Consider the following 17,955-nt stretch of genomic DNA (forward strand, 5'->3'; position numbering starts at 1 on the left):
ATGTCATAATATAATATATAATCATATTCAAACATTCATTCACATATGCATGAAGTACATGCTAAAATGTTCATATTGATAAGATAAGTAATCAAAAATGTCTAAGGAGCCAAGTTGACATCTTTTGAAATTAAAAAAATATTAGGATTTCTCATGAATTTGAGGTTTAAACTCCCAGCATTATTAAAATATAATAAGCACTTATTATATTTTTAAAAAGAGATAAACCATAAACAAACATGCCATATCATAAAACTAAAAGGCCAAGACTGCAGGATGTTACAGGTTCAGCTACACTAAAGTGTATTAAAGTATACTGATGATTAAAAGCCCTAACAAAGTCCTTCGGATCTTGCAAAAGTCTTAATTACCCGCTAGCCCAAATTGTCTTCACTGCCTCTAGTCTAGGCACAAAATTATTTATAGTGTCAGTCGTTACTGATTTAAATCACATACTTACACTCTGAGAGTTCCCATGGTTGTTGATAGGGCCTACAGGATTTTCTAGTATCCTGATGGTGTCCAATACTTAATTGCTCTGCACTCTGTCCTCCAAAGCTGTGTTACTTTCCCATTCTTTAACAGTTTTCCTTTGAGCATTTGCAGAATTATGAAAATCTACCTTTCCCTGATATTTGCCTGGCTAAACTCATCCTATTCTCTCAGTATAGTTTTTCTTCCTTGCTCATAAGTGCTGCCTCTCCCATGTGCCCTGCAGCATCTTCTACTTTCCTCTTCTTGAACTTTTCTCACATTGCATGTTTAGATGTCTAGCTTCTGAACTTAAATTTGTAGTATGTTAAATTTCTGGCAGATTGGACCCACTGGTCTCAACCTCTGTACTAGGGGAAGAAATAATGGTACAAGACTGAAATCTTCCTATTTGGCTACTGCAGAAGTTTTTCTAGCCATTATGTGGTGCTGACCATTCTTCCTGTGCCGGCTGGTTTATGTTTTGTAGACTGTTTACTAGAAGCTGTGATATCTTCACTAAAATCAGTTATTTCCCCATTCTTTTTTCCCTTCATTTTCTCTTTGTTTCCACATTTATTAGAATGACAGGTTAGCCTTGTCAATATTTCTGGGCTTTCTCTATATCCCTACTACCTGAAAGAAATTAGTCTTGGTCCTCTAGTCAGTGTCAGCAAAATTTATGCATTGATCCAGAGTGGCTAGCTGAGAAATTCAGCCAAGTAGGGTCCCAGAGAATACATTAGAAACATGGGGGAGAACCCAGCTGATTTTAGATGAGGTAAGATTTAGTAGGATATTTGACCCTTGATCCATTATCATTCATTTAGTGCACAGTTTTCCTAATTTTAAGGAAAGGAAAATTTTCTTTCTCAGCTCCTAATCATTTTTTTAATTGAAAATATATTTTCTCTATCTTTACATTCACTTCTCTCTAGGACAAGGATGCTAGAAATTATGCCTGTCAGCAAAATTTTATTTGATTATGAAGGCAAACAATTTGCTGAGTTATATGAAATTCTATTTTGCTCATGCCCTAATTCAAATATGATTTTGAATTGCAAAAGATTTAGTGTTGAATTGCAATAGATGGTGTGTTTTAAGCATTTGTTAGCCATTTTTCTGGGTCAAGAAATCAGATTTATGTTATATATCCTGCTAGTTGATTTGAAAAGTGTTTTAACCTTTCATTGTGGTGATTGTTTCTTTTGTGGAGCTGAACTGCAGATTTCCTCTCTCCAGTCGTAATTTAAACAAAATAAACAAATGTTCATAAAATAGGCACCATTCTCAAGGTTTATTTTAACAATAATTTTTCACTACCTCTAGAGATTTTGTTGACTTTAATTTCTTCTCAAGATTGTGCTTTACAAAGTACAGTAAATTAAGTTTTCATTTTTTGTGTCTAAAACTTTCTTTTAAATCTTTAATAAAAAGGAAAATTTATTTTAACTAGCTGGAAATTAACATGTGAAATTCATACTTAAGGACGTTATTTGCCCTTTGATAGATGAATAAATACATGAAGAAATAAGGATCCTGAGGCAAACATTATTAGAGTTATCATGTAATTGCCAATAACTTATTCCAATTAAAAGTACAAATGGAGCCTACCTGGTGGCACAAGGGGTTAAGAAGCAGCGTATGAAGCAATCTGCAGCACTGCAGCACCAATTCAATCCCCTGCCAGGGAGCAACCCACATGGTGCAGCAGACCTCTCCTGACTCACCTGCTGCTCCCCTCAGCAGTGTATTTCAGTCAATCTACCTGTTCTGTTCCCCGCTCTGTCTCTGGTGAATCCTCTCACTCCCCATACCTCTAGCCTGTACCCCAGTTTTTGTATGCATAAATAAATAAATCTTAAAAAAAAAAAAAAAGCAGCAGCCTGTGAAGCTGTCCACAGCCTCTGCAGCATGAGTTTGATCCCTGGCCGGCCAGGGAGCAGCCCACATGGCGCGGCAGACCTCTCCTGACTTGCCTGCTGCTCCCCTCAGCAGTGTACTTCAGTCGATTTGCCTGTTCGGTTCCCTGCTCTGTTTCTGGTGGATCCATTCACCCCCTGCACTTCTAGCCTGTGCCCCAGCTCTTGTATGCATAAATAAATCTTTAAAAAAAAATAAAAGTACAAATGATTGAGTAGGAGACTGTGTATATGTAGAATCATGTACTGTTAATAATCATAGACTAAGAGTAGTCTGAATTGGCTTTATACATTAATGAATTTATCTTTTCATAAATATAGTGACTTCATTATTTGGTTTGTTTGAGGAGTAAATTTCAGTCTCTTAAAAAATTAACTAGTTCCTTTAAAAAATATGTACCTGTAAAAATCCTTTTTCTTCATAATAGTAATCTAAAATACAAAGCTAAACAAGAACATAATCTCATTATTTAATATTAAACCTTTTTTCATTTTTATTTTATTCTAAAACTTTGTGTGCATATAAAATTAAATGAAGAAAGGTGTACAAATAGTGTATGTTGACTACCTATTTGTGAAAATGGTACAAAAAGACACAGGCAAAATCTCTGCAGCTCATGGTTTTAAATTTTTTAACACTTTGTTTTTTTTTAAAAAAATACTTCTTGGTTTTATATAGAAATTTTGTAGAAAAAAGTTCTGTATATATAGATTTAGATACAGAGAGAAAGTTTCATATCTATATCTTTATATTTAACTATGTATTTCAACTAATACTTCTTGGCCAATTTTTAATAGAAAAATATGCAATTACATACCCCAGATTCACCACAGCAATTTAAAAAAAAAACAATGCTTGGGAAAGCCTCAATGTACACTTCAGACAATTGGTAGGTTATGAATTAAAGGTGCACATTTGAGGCAACTCACAAATACCAACACAGATGAGCTGCTTCTCTGAGGTCAGTGCCTAAGGATGCACACAAAACAAAGGTTGTTAATAATTCTATTCACTGGTGACTAGAAAGTAATGCTTTAGGCAATTTATATGCTAATATATCTTGTTAAATATAGAAACATTTTACTGTGGTTTGTATACAGTTTGGGGTTGTCATGCTACCTTTTAACTTATCCACTAGAATGCTAAAAAATAGGCACCTGCTTAGCATTCTCTTGTGGATTTTCAGGACTGTATTATTAATGTTAACAAATTAACATCCAGGTGCAGGCATTAGTTATATAAGCACATGAGATGCCTGTATGTGTAATGATTTGTGTGTGCATAAACAATCTCTGTAAGCATATACAAGAAACTGGCCTCATTGGTTGCTTCTGGGAAGGCGACTGTGTGGATGGGAAGAGGAATGTCAATTTTGAACTATGTCTTTATATCAGCTATCAAAAACAGAATTATGAAAATACAATAAATACAAGTAACATTCATATGCCTTTGAACATGGCCAGTTTTATCTATTTACAGAAAAATCTAATGCAATTTAGCCTTAGTGACTGAAGATGTCTACCAGTATTTGTTGAGCAAAGATTTACTCCAGGGCTACTGAGATAGCTAAAGTGAGCTGGTGACTTTGGGGTCCTAGTCAGGTATATGGTGGCCCTTTTAAGAGCCACTGGGAAAGAGCTGGCAGTGCACTGGGATGTCTCAGAAAGGAGGACTTTGGAGGAGAGTAGAGAGGGGGAAAGTGAAGGAAAGAAAAAGAAAAGGAAGAACAAGGAAGGAAGGAGAAGCAAGAGGAAAAAAATGTTCTGATAGCTACCCATTTTTGTATCATTTTCCTGGCTGTTTATGTGATCCATAATCCACTGGTCTCAATTACAACTTTTGTTACCTCCCTAATCAGATTCAGGCACTTCTCAGTGACCTCCCAGATGCTCCTTGAGCTGTCAAATGAAATCCTGACTGTAGGAGCAAAGATTGAACTTATCCCTGTTCAATAATTTTTTTTTTTTATTTTTGAACCACCCCATATAACCCTAGACCTTAATTTTTCTAGTTTCAGTTCAGTACAGGGACAGGACACTGCACAAGGGAAATTCTCAGCATCCCTGTTCATCTGCAGGATTTTTTTTTTTTTTTGCTTTTTTTTAATAAATTTTATTTTTATATTCCCCATACAATTGCAACCCGCTTATTTTGACCCCAATTCCTCCCCTCCCCTCCCCGCCCCCGGCCCCATAGAGAGTCTCTGGTTCATAGTTGTTTGTTAATTTTGATTTTCACTTTCTTACAGTTATTCATTTTCCTGGTCCCTTATTTAAGTTTTCTAGATTTCTGCTATGAGTGAGACCATCCGGTGTTTTTCTTTTTCTTTCTGGCTTATTTCGCTGAACATGATCCCTTCCAGCGCCATCCATGTTGCTGCAAATTGCATGTGTTTATCTTTTTTGAATCCTGAGTAATATTCCATGGTGTATATGTACCACATCTTCTTGATCCAGTCATCTATTTTTGGGCATTTGGGTTGTTTCCAAAGCTTAGCTATTGTAAACAGTGCTGCTATAAACATAGGGGTGCAAGTGCTCTTTGGAATTGATGTTTCTGTGTCCTTTGGGTAAATACCTAGGAGTGGAATTGCTGGATTTTAAAGATGTGTGTTCAAATTGCTCTGATTTAGTTCAGAGAAATCCAAAGCCAGGTTTCTATTCTCATGTGCATTAATCTCAAGATAAAGAATTTCCCATGTGGGAAGAATAATGAATGAAGTGATTCCTGGCTGCCTGTCCATCTATTAATCCTTCTTCTGCCACCCATTCATCCTCCAAACGTTTCTATTGATGCCTATCTGAACTTTTTTTAAAATAAAATTTTATTGACTTGGGGTCTCCCTGCTGGTGCTAACATTTCAGCACTATCAAGCTATTGCCAGCCTCTGCAGCCTGAGTTCATTCCCTGCCAGGGAGCAATCCTCATGGTGCAGCATACATCTCCTGTCTCGCCCGCTGCTCCCCTCAGCAGTGTATTTCAGTAGATCTGCCTGTTCTGTTCCCCACTCTGTCTCTGGTGAATTCTCTCAACCCTGCACCTCTGGCCTATAACCCAGTTCTTATATACATAAATAAATAAAAATAAAGCTTTTAAAAAATTTATTGACTTACCATTGATTTACAAGACTATATATCACACCTTGATATATGTACATACCTTATCACATCCACTACCAAAGATTTGGAGCCAATCATTATCAAATTAATCCCCCTCTACCTAGTCTTCCCACTCCCTGACCCTTTGGTTAAATACCACCTTTTCTTACAGTTATCTGAATTTTTTTTTTGTTTTCTAGCTTTAGAAAGCAAGCACCCACTCTTTGCTACATGGTCTATGTACTGACTTATTATGGAAGATTAAATAAACTCATGTTTGTTGGCTTCCGTGGGTTGGTTTGATCTAGTTTTATATTAGAACAGCCGATACCTGATTTACAGGCCATCCGTCATGATCACAGAAGTTCTAATGACAATTAAGATTCATCATTTCCCCATGAGGACTTCTGACAGTCAACACTGGTTACTTTAACATGATTCATTTCCAAACTACCAACAGCTCTTCAAATGATAGAAATCAGAAGTCCCACAGCCAATCCCATACTGTTGTAGAAGCTTAATCTACAATGTTTCCTAGGAACATTGTTCTTTAAGCAATTCCTCACTGTAGCAGTTTGAAGTCCCTCAACACAGATTGTACCAAACCAACTTACCCCAAATCCTTAGGCCATGTCAGCTGGGACCTCTGTTTTTACTGAGAAAAGGTTCTATTATTTTCATACTGTCAAGGAGGTACTTGACCCTGTATTATACCCCCTTCTCATCATCTACTCAAACATCCTGATTCATCCCCAGAAAAATCCTTTTACCTTGTTTCTGCCTAATAGACATATATAATGGAATACTATTCAGCTGTAAAAACAGACAGAATTGTGCAATTTGAGACAACATGGTTGAAACTGGAGGGGATTATGCTAAGCAAAATGTCAGACGGAGAAAGAGAATACCAGATGATTTCACTCATGTGTGGAATAAAGAGAAACAAAACAAAGAAACAGCAAAACTAAACAAAAACAAACGCTGGAAATATAACTGTAGTACTGAGGCTACTGCAGGGGGATGGGAGTGGGAACAATGGAGGGAGGGGGCCCAATAGTCTACTGGTACTCTGGTGATGGGGGTGTCTGGTAACACAGATCTGAAGGTGCATGAACCTATTCCTCTAATTCCTATACAGTTTTGTAAACCTATGTAGCTGCAATAAAATTAAAGGGGGAAAAATCAGTTTTCATGTCTCATTGAATTTTCACATGGTTAAACTTTTTGTTAAAGTTTTACAACATGCAAAACTCTACAGATGGTGGTCCTTGCCCTTAAGGGATATATTTTAGAAGGAAAGAAAACTCACACAGCTAAAAGACCACCTTGCAATTCATAACACACATTCAAGGGGAGCGATGTCTAACCAGAGCAGTAGAAGGCTTCATGGAGGAGGTGGAATCTGAGCAAGAAATTGAAGGTGGCTAGGGTTTTGAAAAGCACACAAACATTGTAGGCAAAATATTCATGTTAACTGAAGAGGATCTGAAATTATAGTTCAGAAAGAAACCAGCAGAATAGTTTTAACTGAAAAAAAAAAGAGTACACGAAAAATAGTATACATAGGTTAAGGCATGAAAGATATTTCGAGGCCCAATTATGGTATGTTTTGATTTTCTGAATTAAGAAATTGAATAAATATCATAAAAGGACAATATCAGAATTGGAGCAAGTCTTTAGAGATTGATTTGATAGTGGAATGCAGAAGTGGTCAAGAAGAATAGAAAAATAGTGAAAAGACTATTGAGATAGTACGAAAGTGCTATCATAAGTGTTTAAAGTGGCAACAGAAAATAAGTGAGTGTAATGATAAAGACGGGTAAGATCAGTTATGTGAGGAATACTATAGGTATCAATGTATGGGGAACAGCTAGATAGGGATACACCTGAAAGGTGACTTAAATAGATGGTGTCTTATTCTTCTTTCGTATCCTATTCAGCATCTCTTATTTTGCATTGAACTTGTTCGTGTTCTACAAATCTGGACTCCAGAGGCTCTAGTTGATAAGCTCAGAACTGAAGAAAGTGCCTGGGCTTTGGTGTCTGCACTTTGTAATGTCCAGTTTCACTGTTCAGGATATTTCTGGGTAATCTAGACTCAATTTTATTATAGCTAATTGAAAATAGTGGATTTATAACTACTGGAAATTGACATATACTCTGATATTAGTGATGTTATTGCAAATCCTTTGTCATTTTACAGAGTGTGCCATGTATGATTTTTTCCTACTTTTTATTTGCAAAAGTAAATTCAGAGAATTAAAGAACATATGAAAAAGGGAAGAAAATTCCAACTTCCCTCTGAATCTGGCAGTTCACATCATGAATCACGTTAAACACTGAGAGGACACAGGCATTTTTACAGAAGCCACATGACCCAGCTACAGCCACTGCTGCCAGGAAAGCAAGCAGAAATACAGGCTCTGTATGATCTAATAGTCCAAAATGCTTTATGTTCAGCCTGTTAGCGTTAAAAATTATTTCTTGGTTTTCTCTATTACCTACATATTTTTCATGTACCAGCATCTTAAACTTTTTAAAAGAAACTTTCAAAAATTGAAATAATATTGGTTATTTAACATTATATATGCTTCAGGTGTGCATCATTATAAATCAACATCTATATAGACTACCTTACTGATATACTCTTTTAAAAAAAAAATATATTTATTTTTGCGTAGAAGAACTGGGATATAGGCCATAGGTGCGAGAAGTAAGAGGATTCACCTGAGACTGAGTGGGGAGCAGAACAGGTGGATTTACTGAAATACACTGCTGAGGGGAGCAGTGGGCAAGTCAGGAGAGGTCTGCTGTGCCAGATGGGTCAGCCCCCTGGCTAGGAATCAAACTCATACCCTAGTGGTGATAGTGCTGAGACTTAACTCCTAGGCCACCAGGGAGGCTCCCACTGATATATTGGTTTTAAGCAGATGATTTTAGTTCCCTGTTCTGGTGAAGGAAAATGATCAGTGAGTGGAGCTGCCACAGAAGAATGCTGTGGTTTTCGGCAAGTCTCATGTGTCTCTCAGAGTAGGTCATGGTTCTATGTGACCTATTAATGCTCTGCAAAAGGGAAATGAGTTGGGTTCCCAATACTCTGGAAACTCTCAGGACTAGGTACTTTTGCTAACATATATTTTAAAGCAAATTAACTACTAATTGAAAATAATTTAGGATATTGGCATTGCATTCTCAAAGGGACAGAAGCACTCAATTATTATGAAAAATGTACGAATATTCTTTTAAGAGGAATTGGTTTGAAATGTTTGCCTCATGATGCATACTTTATTGAGGTGGAATTTAAAGAAATTAATTGACCACTAACTTGAATCAATAAATTTATGTTCTATAATGAGACTATAGGAGGGGTGAAAAACAACAAACTCTTTTATTTGTGAATTCTACCAAATATTTCATGTAGCAATAAATCCATTACAATGCTATACCTTGCTCTTTTACATGTTTGCAGTTACTTAATTCTCATAAAATTGCTGGGAGGTCGAAAGTGAGGCTATACAGTGTTATTTTCTTTTTCCAACTTAATGAGGTTGAAGGAGCTGTTCTAATTCACATAATCCTGAAGTCAGGGTTAGGTGCAAGTTCCCTAGGTGTACCCCATTGGGCCTACAGTGCCTAAACTGTCTGCTTCGTCCTGCTCCGCTCTCTGACATGAACACAGCATGAATGTTGAAGCTTCGCCAAGCAAGACTGAATATTGCATTTCTGCCAAGGTCAGTGAAAGGTTTCATTAAATTCCTCCAACATGTTTGATATCTTTTGATATTATTTTTGATGTCCACACACTTCATGCCAAGCAATGTGTCCAACATTATTACCAAGTGCAACACAATTCCAAAAGAAAAATTTCAGTTTTTGCATCCTAAATTCAATGAGCTCTCTGCCCTGCCATTGGTAAGATTATTTGCAGTTCATAAGGACTTGACATCTTTAGTGAGTTTTAGAATTCAGGCTATTTTAAGCAGCATTTATGAACTTTTTACAATAATCTTTTAAAATTTTTATGAGGGTGTAGGTCATTTTGAGTATTAATTTTTTTATATAAATAGCTTCTTCACTAGTGGAGAGAGGCTAGGAGAAAAAAAGTTTGGAATTCCAATGGACTAAGTGTATCTAAAATAGTTTAACCTTTTTTTTCTGAATGCACTCCAAAGGATGTATGGTCAATGGCTATGGAACATACTCTAAATAAATTGGGTGAAAGGAATAAATCTTTTCTTCCAAATTCTTAAATTTCAAATCTTGTGAGTAGGATAGCAATCTTTTCCTGTATGCATTTATTCAATCAGCTAATAATATACTGAATCTTTCAAAAGCTTTAAAAACTTCTTTCATTCTTATTTTTAAAACTCTCATTTCCTTTCTCCTTTTCCACTTCCTTGTTATATTTACCTCAAATTCTTAATCAGATTCCTAGGGCTAACCTATTTGCTTTAGCCATCTCTACCTAGTGAAGTACTGGATAACAATGACAAAGAAAAAGAGTGCTTCAAATATTTCAATTTGAGGAATAATTTTGATGATAAAAGAATACCTTGTAAGGATTATCTTTAAGGTTCTGTTTGTGCTAACTTCTGTTAAGCTTTAATAACTTGAACAGATGTCCAAAAATTAGTAATCAAAGTAAAATAACAAAACAAAACAAAACAAAAAACTCTTTCTGTAAAAATCTCAAACATTTCTACTTAAATAGAAAAGGTCCCAAGTCCAAGTACCATGCACTATATGTATCATTTTGTTCAGACTATGAGCCTGGGTTAAAAACAGCAAACTATCAACCAAATTATGGTGGATGAGGGGCCTCTCTGGTGGTGCAGGGGTTAAAGTCTCAGCACTGTCAAGCTATCACCAGCCACTGCATCACACGAGTTCAATCCCTGGCCAGGGAGCTAACCCACATGGCACAGCAGACTTCTCTTGTCTGGCCTGCTGCTCCCCACAACAGTGCACCTCTGGCCTACAACCCAGTTCTTGTATGCATAAATAAAAATAAATCTTTAGGAAAAATTATGGTGAATGAAAAACCTGTCTAGAACAGTCACCTCTGTGACAGAGACACAGGATGAATGCCTCTATAAAATATTTTCTTTCAAAGAACCCCATATAGAGATTCTCCCACTGAAGCCATTTTAGTTTCTTGTTTACATGTGACTTTCCTATAAGACAGAGATGCATTCAGGAGATTACATCTAGCCTCTTGGGGAAAATATTGTCTGCTTTGTCCCCAAAACATAGGCAGTGACAAGCTGCCTATGTAGAAATACATGAAACTGTCACAAGACTTAGCCTAGTGTCTGCATAATTCTCTCACTTATTTCAATGAGTTGCTCACTACTTATTTGGTTAAAGAATAAGATATTAACATAATGAGTCACAATGGCATCGTCCCTTGTTAACAACAGAATTCTCTAAAGATTTGGTTGCTTAGCATCAATTTTGGCCTGGTAATTAATGTTAACAAGAATGCTTTAGGTTGCTTGAGTGCAAGTGATGTCAGAAATATACCATAAAAAACTTTAATTAAACATTAATTTTGATATGAACACCTACCCCATTTATTTCTCCACCAAAAATATATATCAAGCAGCCTCTGTATCAACTGGCATTAAATTACAGGATTTTTCTTTATTGTAGCAAACAGGAGCTTGCTCAAAAAAAAAAAAAATAGTTCCTGAAATACGGACATTTACTGTGTACCAGGAACTATGCAAAAAAATCTAATAGGATAGAAAATGGGTATTTGTGTCTATTTTTTCAGCTGAGAAATCTGAAGTTGTACAATTTCACAAAACAAGAAAACACGGGGACTGGATTCCATCCAGGTTTCTTCAAATTTAGAGGCTTACAGCTAACAAGACACAGAGCCAGAGAGGAGCAGAGGGAATGCTGCACCTTGCCTGAATGTATTCTTTTTTTTTTTTAAGATTTATTTATTTATGCATATAAGAGATGGGGTATAGGCTGGGGGGGGGGGCGGAGGGGTGGAGTGACAGGATTCACCAGAGACAGAGTGGGGAACAGAACAGGAAGACTGACGAAATACACTGCTGAGGGGAGCAGCGGGGAAGTCAGGAGAGGTCTGCTGCACCCTGTGGGTAACTCCCTGGCTGGGGATCAAACTTGTGCTGCAGTGACTACAGACAGCGTCATAGGTTGTGTCTTAACCCCTTGCGCCACCAGGGAGGTCCCTGAACATATTCTTGTAGATATATCTTTTGAATGAAAAAGTTAGAATGTTATGCTGATATGTGATGGCTGTTAGCACTACGATAGTGGCGGCAGTGTGAAAATATTAGAATTTGGCAACAACACTGCTTTTAATTGCCATGCTATATAGTGCTTCCTGGAATAGCCTCCTTCATCCCAAGGTATTTTGTTTTCCCTTTCTTCTCTGTCTCAATGTACTCATTACCTGGTTACTTATTTATTACCTGGTTATTTATTATTCATAAACCAGTTACCTACTTTCTAGATTCAGAAATGTTCCAGAAGTCACTTAATTCTCATAAAATTCCTGGGAGATGGAAAGTGAGGCTACAGTGTTATCCTTCCTTTCCCAATGCAATGAGTTGTTCAAATTCATAAAACTCTTTTTTTTAAGATTTTATTTTTCAGGAGAAGAACTGGGGTAGCAGGGGTGAGAGGATTCACCAGAGACAGAGTAGGAGAAAAAGAGGCAAATGTACTGAAACACACTGCTGAGGGGAGCAGCGGGCGAGACAGGAGAGGTCTGCTGTGCCATGTGGATAACTCCCTAGCCAGCGATCAAACTCAGGCCTTCACAGTAGTAGTGCTGAGCTTTAACCTCTAGGCCACCAGGGAGGTCCAAATTCATTTAACTCTTACGTGAAGCCAGGGTTAGGAGAAAGTCCCCTAGATGTACAGCAACAGGGCTGCAGTGCCCACAGCTATCCGTATCGGTCAGGCATTGGTACCTTTTTTCTTTTGCTTTTCTTTTTCTCATTTGAAGAGGATATACGTGGTCTGCTCCAAACCCTAGAATCCATGGAGTGAGTGAATATCTTTCATCTAGCTCTATATGAAGATAAAGTCAACTGGTCATAAAACAGAGTAGCTCCCCCTGCTAGTGCTGGTGCCTGTACGAACTGCACCTGGATGCTCCCTACTCCTTCACTCACCTTAGTGACAGTTCTAACTTGATGTTACAACATCAAGTCAGAGTCCCTAGGTGACAGAAGCTTAAAATGATCTTGTGGTGATAAGCTAGGAAAAAGCATGGATGCATCAACACAGTCATAACTATTGGAAACATATTTCAGAGTGCTCCTGCTACTCAGAATTTCATCTATTAGATTTTCAACAGTAAAGGTTATACACCAGTAGATTATAGAGACCTTGGTCAGAAATTAAATACAATCCAGAACTTGGTAAAAGTTTGTTGAAGATATGGACAATACTAGAATCTATTCAAGTGAAATGCCTCAGGTCTGAATCTGAATTTTCAACTAAAATAATTCCCCACATTATCTTGGTCTGTTAAGGGTTGAATTGTTTTCCTAGGAATTCATGGGTTGAAGCTCTAACTTTCATTATTCTCAGAGTGTGATCTTTTTAGAAATAATCATTGCAGATGCAATTAGCTAAGATGAGGTCAGATTGCAGGCATGACTGGAGTCCTAAGGGGGACATTTGAACCCCTTCCCCCACAACACACAGACTATTCGTTAAGTGGGAACACAAATCAAGACATTCCAGATTACCAGAAAACCATCAGAAGCTAATAGAGAAGTATGCGGAGGCTCTCTCTCCCAGGTTTCAGAAGGAGCTAATCCTGGTGATTCCTTGACCTTAGACTTAATCACAAATTTCTGTAGTTTGAACAACAAATTTGTAGTACTTTTTATGGAGTCTCCACAAATGAACATGTGCATGGTCCTTCACAGAAAGATTTTCATTGATTTAGGATCAAATATATTTTTTTTCTGCCTGCAGAGTTGATATAAAAAATGTTTTGTTTAAAAAAACTTTATATTTTCTAAAGCAATTGTTAAAGATAACATGCTATGATAAAGATTCAGAAATGCCCACATTCAATACTGTCTAATACATATTTTTTTTCTTTAGGAGCGTTATTTTTGGCTTTCCACAAAATGCCTGCTCCTCTTTACAGCTGTCCTTGTCATTACCGTCACTTATTCTTTCTCTCCACAGAGCTGTGGGCTGCAAAGACACTCAGGAGAGGGCAGTAACTGAGTCCACTTGGAGTTGGCCATCAGTCTGCCTTCTGATTTTTGCTCAGCATCTCAGGACCCATCTATGTTTCCAGTGTGACTCAGTCGTCTTGGCCTTTTGCAACTGGAGACATGGGGGCACAGCTATTTAGGTCCAAATGTGTTGTAGGCAGGAACTGCAACACAGGGCCAGATTGAGGAGTGATGACAGATATGGTCATAGCTTCCATGAGATTGTGGGTCTGATAGCCTGCTGAGCCTTCTTTTTTCTAGCTTCTATTATTGAGGCAATGTCAGGCAGCTGTACTTGTTATAGGGCAGCCCCAATATTGAACGGGTTCCTGGCTGTGGGTCCTCACCCGCGCGCTTAAAAGGGACTTATTAATACTCCACTACAGGCACACACAAAAGGTTAATAAAAGGTTTATTTACAAGGGAAAAGGAAATAAGGAAAATGTACAACTCAGGGAGAAAATAGGGAAATAAAGTCTTTATTGCGTCCTACCCGATCCGACGACCTGGAAGCCCAAAAAGCACTGTCCGAGCTGGCCGGACGCTGCGAGCTGGCGGAAAGTCAAAATGGGGGACCCCTCCAAGCCCACATGTCTGGCTTTATACCAACCTGGCTGCTTAACCCCCCCCCTCAGGTCCCGGCCACCTTCCCTTTGGTGGTGATGGGATTTGGAGTTCCCAGTGTCTTTGGCTTTGGCCTGGGGTGGGGGTGGAGTCCACAAAGCCTGTATGGAATTAGCTTTAGGACATGCTTTTCCCCCTAACATACTGACTCTGAACTCTGGTAGCCTAAGAGCCAGTTACATCCATGTCTAATCCCTCACCTGTGGATGTTACTTTATAAGGCAAAGGGACATCACAGGTATGTTTAAATTATGGATTTTGAGATAAGGAGGTTATCTTGGATAATCTGGGTGGGCACTACCTGTAATTACAAGGGTCCTTATAAGAGGTGGTGAAGGTTTCACTGCAGAGAAAAAGATGATGTACTAAAAGCAGAGAGAAGTTTGAAGAGGCTACATTGCTGGCTCTGAAGAAGGAAGAAGGGACCTTAAGCCAAGGAATGTATGGAATGCCACCCCAGAAGCTGGAAAAGACAAGGGGAGGGACTCTGCCTGCCCCTCATCCCCCAGGAGCAAGCCTAGCCCTGCCAACACTTGACTCCAGTCCAGTGAAACCAACTTTATGACCTCCAGAATTGAAAGAAAACAAATGCATGTTGTTGTAAGCACCAAGTTGGTGCTAATTTTTAGCGTAACATAGGACACAAATGCACTCCTATTTTGAATTTTAAATAGAATGGTCTAATACTTCAATATCACTGCTTTTCGTTATCAAGAGAATTTTAGAAAATAAGCACCCCTTTAAAGAGTTCAACTCATTTTTACTAATAAAGGGTTGGAAGGCCAGGAATAGAATTTTTAAAAAAATTTGCAGAATGCAAATTTATTTTATTTTATAGATTTCACATTTTCTTCCATACACCAAGTCAGTACTAGCTACTTATTCCTAGCATCTGGTGAAATTGTAGGTCTAGAAAAATGCCAAAGAGCCCTATACAAAGGTGAAAGGAAAGGTTATCAAGAAAATCCAAATAAACATGCATACTTATATAGTCATTTTTGTGTCTAGCATGTAAAGCACATTATTAATACTTTTCCCACCATGCCTTCTTATGGCTTATAGGAATTTACATTCAGCACCTCTTCTGTTTAACTAGACTTTACAAAAGGTCTTTGGATTATGCTTTCCTTTCCAAATTTCACTCTCAAGAGAGAGGAGCTAATGATAGCAGGTTGGTGTGGTGAATATTTTAGAGAGCTTCTTAGCTCATGACCCAGTTCTGCTGCTGCTCAGATTTCTGAATCCTGCTGGAGCTTGGCCAAAGCACCTCAAAAACAATTCCCACTTAACTGTGGTGATATTAGGGCCCCAGGGTGCTGGTTCATCTCAGCAAGGCTGCAGCTCACTGAAGAATACACTGAGAGAAAGCAGACACAAATGCACTTTCTGACTTCATTTAAAACGGTTTAGAGCAAGTTGTCACTTTGTTCTTTGTGGCAAATATTCCTCGTTTAATAACAATACTCCAGACAATCTAATTTTGACCAGGAGCTGCTTATTTTACTTAAAAAGTTAATGATAGAAAATCCTTTAAAGCTTTTTCCTCAATGATGATTAGGTAAAGATTGCCCATCAGGACAAAGATTGGGTAAAATTCATTTCCATCAAAGGAATTTTGGTCATATTGAACACTACTGGCTAAAGTTCGCTGTTTTATTGCTCTCACACACATGGGTGCGGATTTTACTGTGCAAGTTGAAAACACCCAGGGGAGGGGGTGGGTCCCTTTCATAATTCACTGTCTGTATGCATTTCTAGTCTTGGTGGAAATCTAGAAATATTAGTGAATAAAAAGAAGACAGGAGGCTTGGCTAGGGTGCAGCATTTACGGGGGGGGGGCAGATAATTGTTAGCTGGAAGAGGAGGTATGATTCAGAGAAAAGCTGAAGAAAAAAACCAAAGCAGTAAAACAGGGCAAACTCAGCGGCATGGGGATCAGTCAGTCGGTGAATCCTCACCCATGTGCAGGGTGCACAGAGAGAACTAAAATAAAAAGATTTATTTATATAGGAAGTGAGAAAACGGAGAGCTAAGAAGAGAAAAGGGGAAGAAAATTTATTGGCTGGTACTTTGTCAGAAGCTGCCTGTCCTACCTGCAGATGGCACCAGTCAAGCAGAGACCAGGGCACAATTAGAAGCCAGCTAAAAGAGAGGCCAGGGCCTCCCTGGTGGCGCAGGCAGTTGAGCGCAGCACTGTGAAGCTGTCCGCAGCCTCTGCAGCGTGGGTTCATCCCGGCCGGCCTGCAAGAATCCCACATGGTGCAGCAGACCTCTCCTATCTCACCCGCTGCTCCCTTCAGCAGTGTACTTTGTCAGTCTGCCTGTTCTGTTCCCTGCTCTGTCTCCGGTGAATCCTCTCACCCTCCCGCACATCTGCCCTGTACCCTGGTTCTTGTATAAAATAAATAAATCTTTTAAAAAATAAATAAATAAAAAATAAAAGAGAGGCCAGGCCCATCTGTGTTCTGTCTTTTAAGGTCAACTTGGGGGTTCCGCTCACCCCTGTATCCCAGCAGCCTCTGTTTAGGGGGGTAGGGGCTTGAGTTCAAAAGGCTGCCCTTTGGCTACTAATGTTGCCCCCAGCTCAAAGATTGCTCTTCACTCTTCCTCTAGCTGAAGGAGGATAGAAGCACAAGGTCAAAAGAGGCCAGAAAGTTCAAGGCAGCTAAACTTGTAGAAGAGGAGGGGGTGAGTTGATGGAATAAGAAGAAAAGGGGGTGGGCCTCCCTGGTGCTGCAAGGGGTTGAGCACAGCACTGTGAAGCTATCTGCAGCTACTGCAGCACGAGTTCAATCCCTGGCCTGCCAGGGAGCAACCCACATGGCGAGACAGACCTCTTCTGTCTCGCCCACTGCTCCCCTCAGCAGTGTGTTTCAGTCAGTCTGCCTGTTCTGCTCCCCACTCTGTCTCTGGTGAATCCTCTTACCCCCCCACCTCTGGCCTGTACCCCAGCTCTTGTATGCATAATAAAAAAATCTTAAAAAAAAAAAAAAGAAAGAAGAAAAGGGGAAAGGAAAGTAATAATTTGCTACAATTTGATATTTAAGTTGAGTAAGATGACATCTATCCTTTCAGTAAGACAAGTGAGACTGGAGTTTGAGAAGGAGAAATGTTCAGGATAACTTTTGTGAATAATGTGATAGAAAGTCAGTTAAAGACGAAGAAATTGATGAGCAGAAAGAGGGTTGAGATTATATATCTTACATAATAGAACAATGGACGAGGTCATGCTTTCTAAATCCAGGTATCCACACCCCTGGATGATCAGCCATGTGTCCAGAACACACAAGCCCATAAGAATACAGTGCATCTTCCTCTAGCACAACTTAGTCATTTGGAAAGAAATTACAGTCACTTAAGTATTTCTTTTTAAGAAAGTAATAGGTTTAAAACATTAAATATGATGTAAAGGTATAGCATCGCCCCCTTCAGGTGCAGTTACCACACCACACACACACAACCCAATACCCAAAACCCTCCACCATAGTCCATTTTGCTCCCTCCCCACCTTGCCCTCTCCCCTCTGGTAGCATCAGTTCTACAGTCAGATTTCATCAAATTCTGGAAACAACTTAAGTGCCCCAAAACAGATGAACAGATTAGGAAGAAGTGACATA

At 38.7% G+C, this 17,955-nt stretch overlaps 1 protein-coding gene and 1 long non-coding RNA gene across 2 annotated transcripts in view; one reads left to right on the forward strand and one right to left on the reverse strand.

The window, feature by feature from the left end:
• The window catches only part of NECAB1 (N-terminal EF-hand calcium binding protein 1), a 265,090-nt gene that overhangs the window by 232,107 nt on the left and 15,028 nt on the right, over positions 1 to 17,955 (reverse strand). The gene's annotated exons all lie outside the window — the stretch shown is intronic.
• LOC119239912 (uncharacterized) overlaps positions 1 to 17,955 on the forward strand; it is a 35,500-nt gene that overhangs the window by 9,162 nt on the left and 8,383 nt on the right. The window lies entirely within an intron of this gene.

This window comes from Talpa occidentalis, unplaced genomic scaffold, assembly GCF_014898055.3.
Source record: "Talpa occidentalis isolate TD23 unplaced genomic scaffold, MPIMG_talOcc4v2.1, whole genome shotgun sequence".
Lineage (NCBI taxonomy): Eukaryota > Metazoa > Chordata > Mammalia > Eulipotyphla > Talpidae > Talpa > Talpa occidentalis.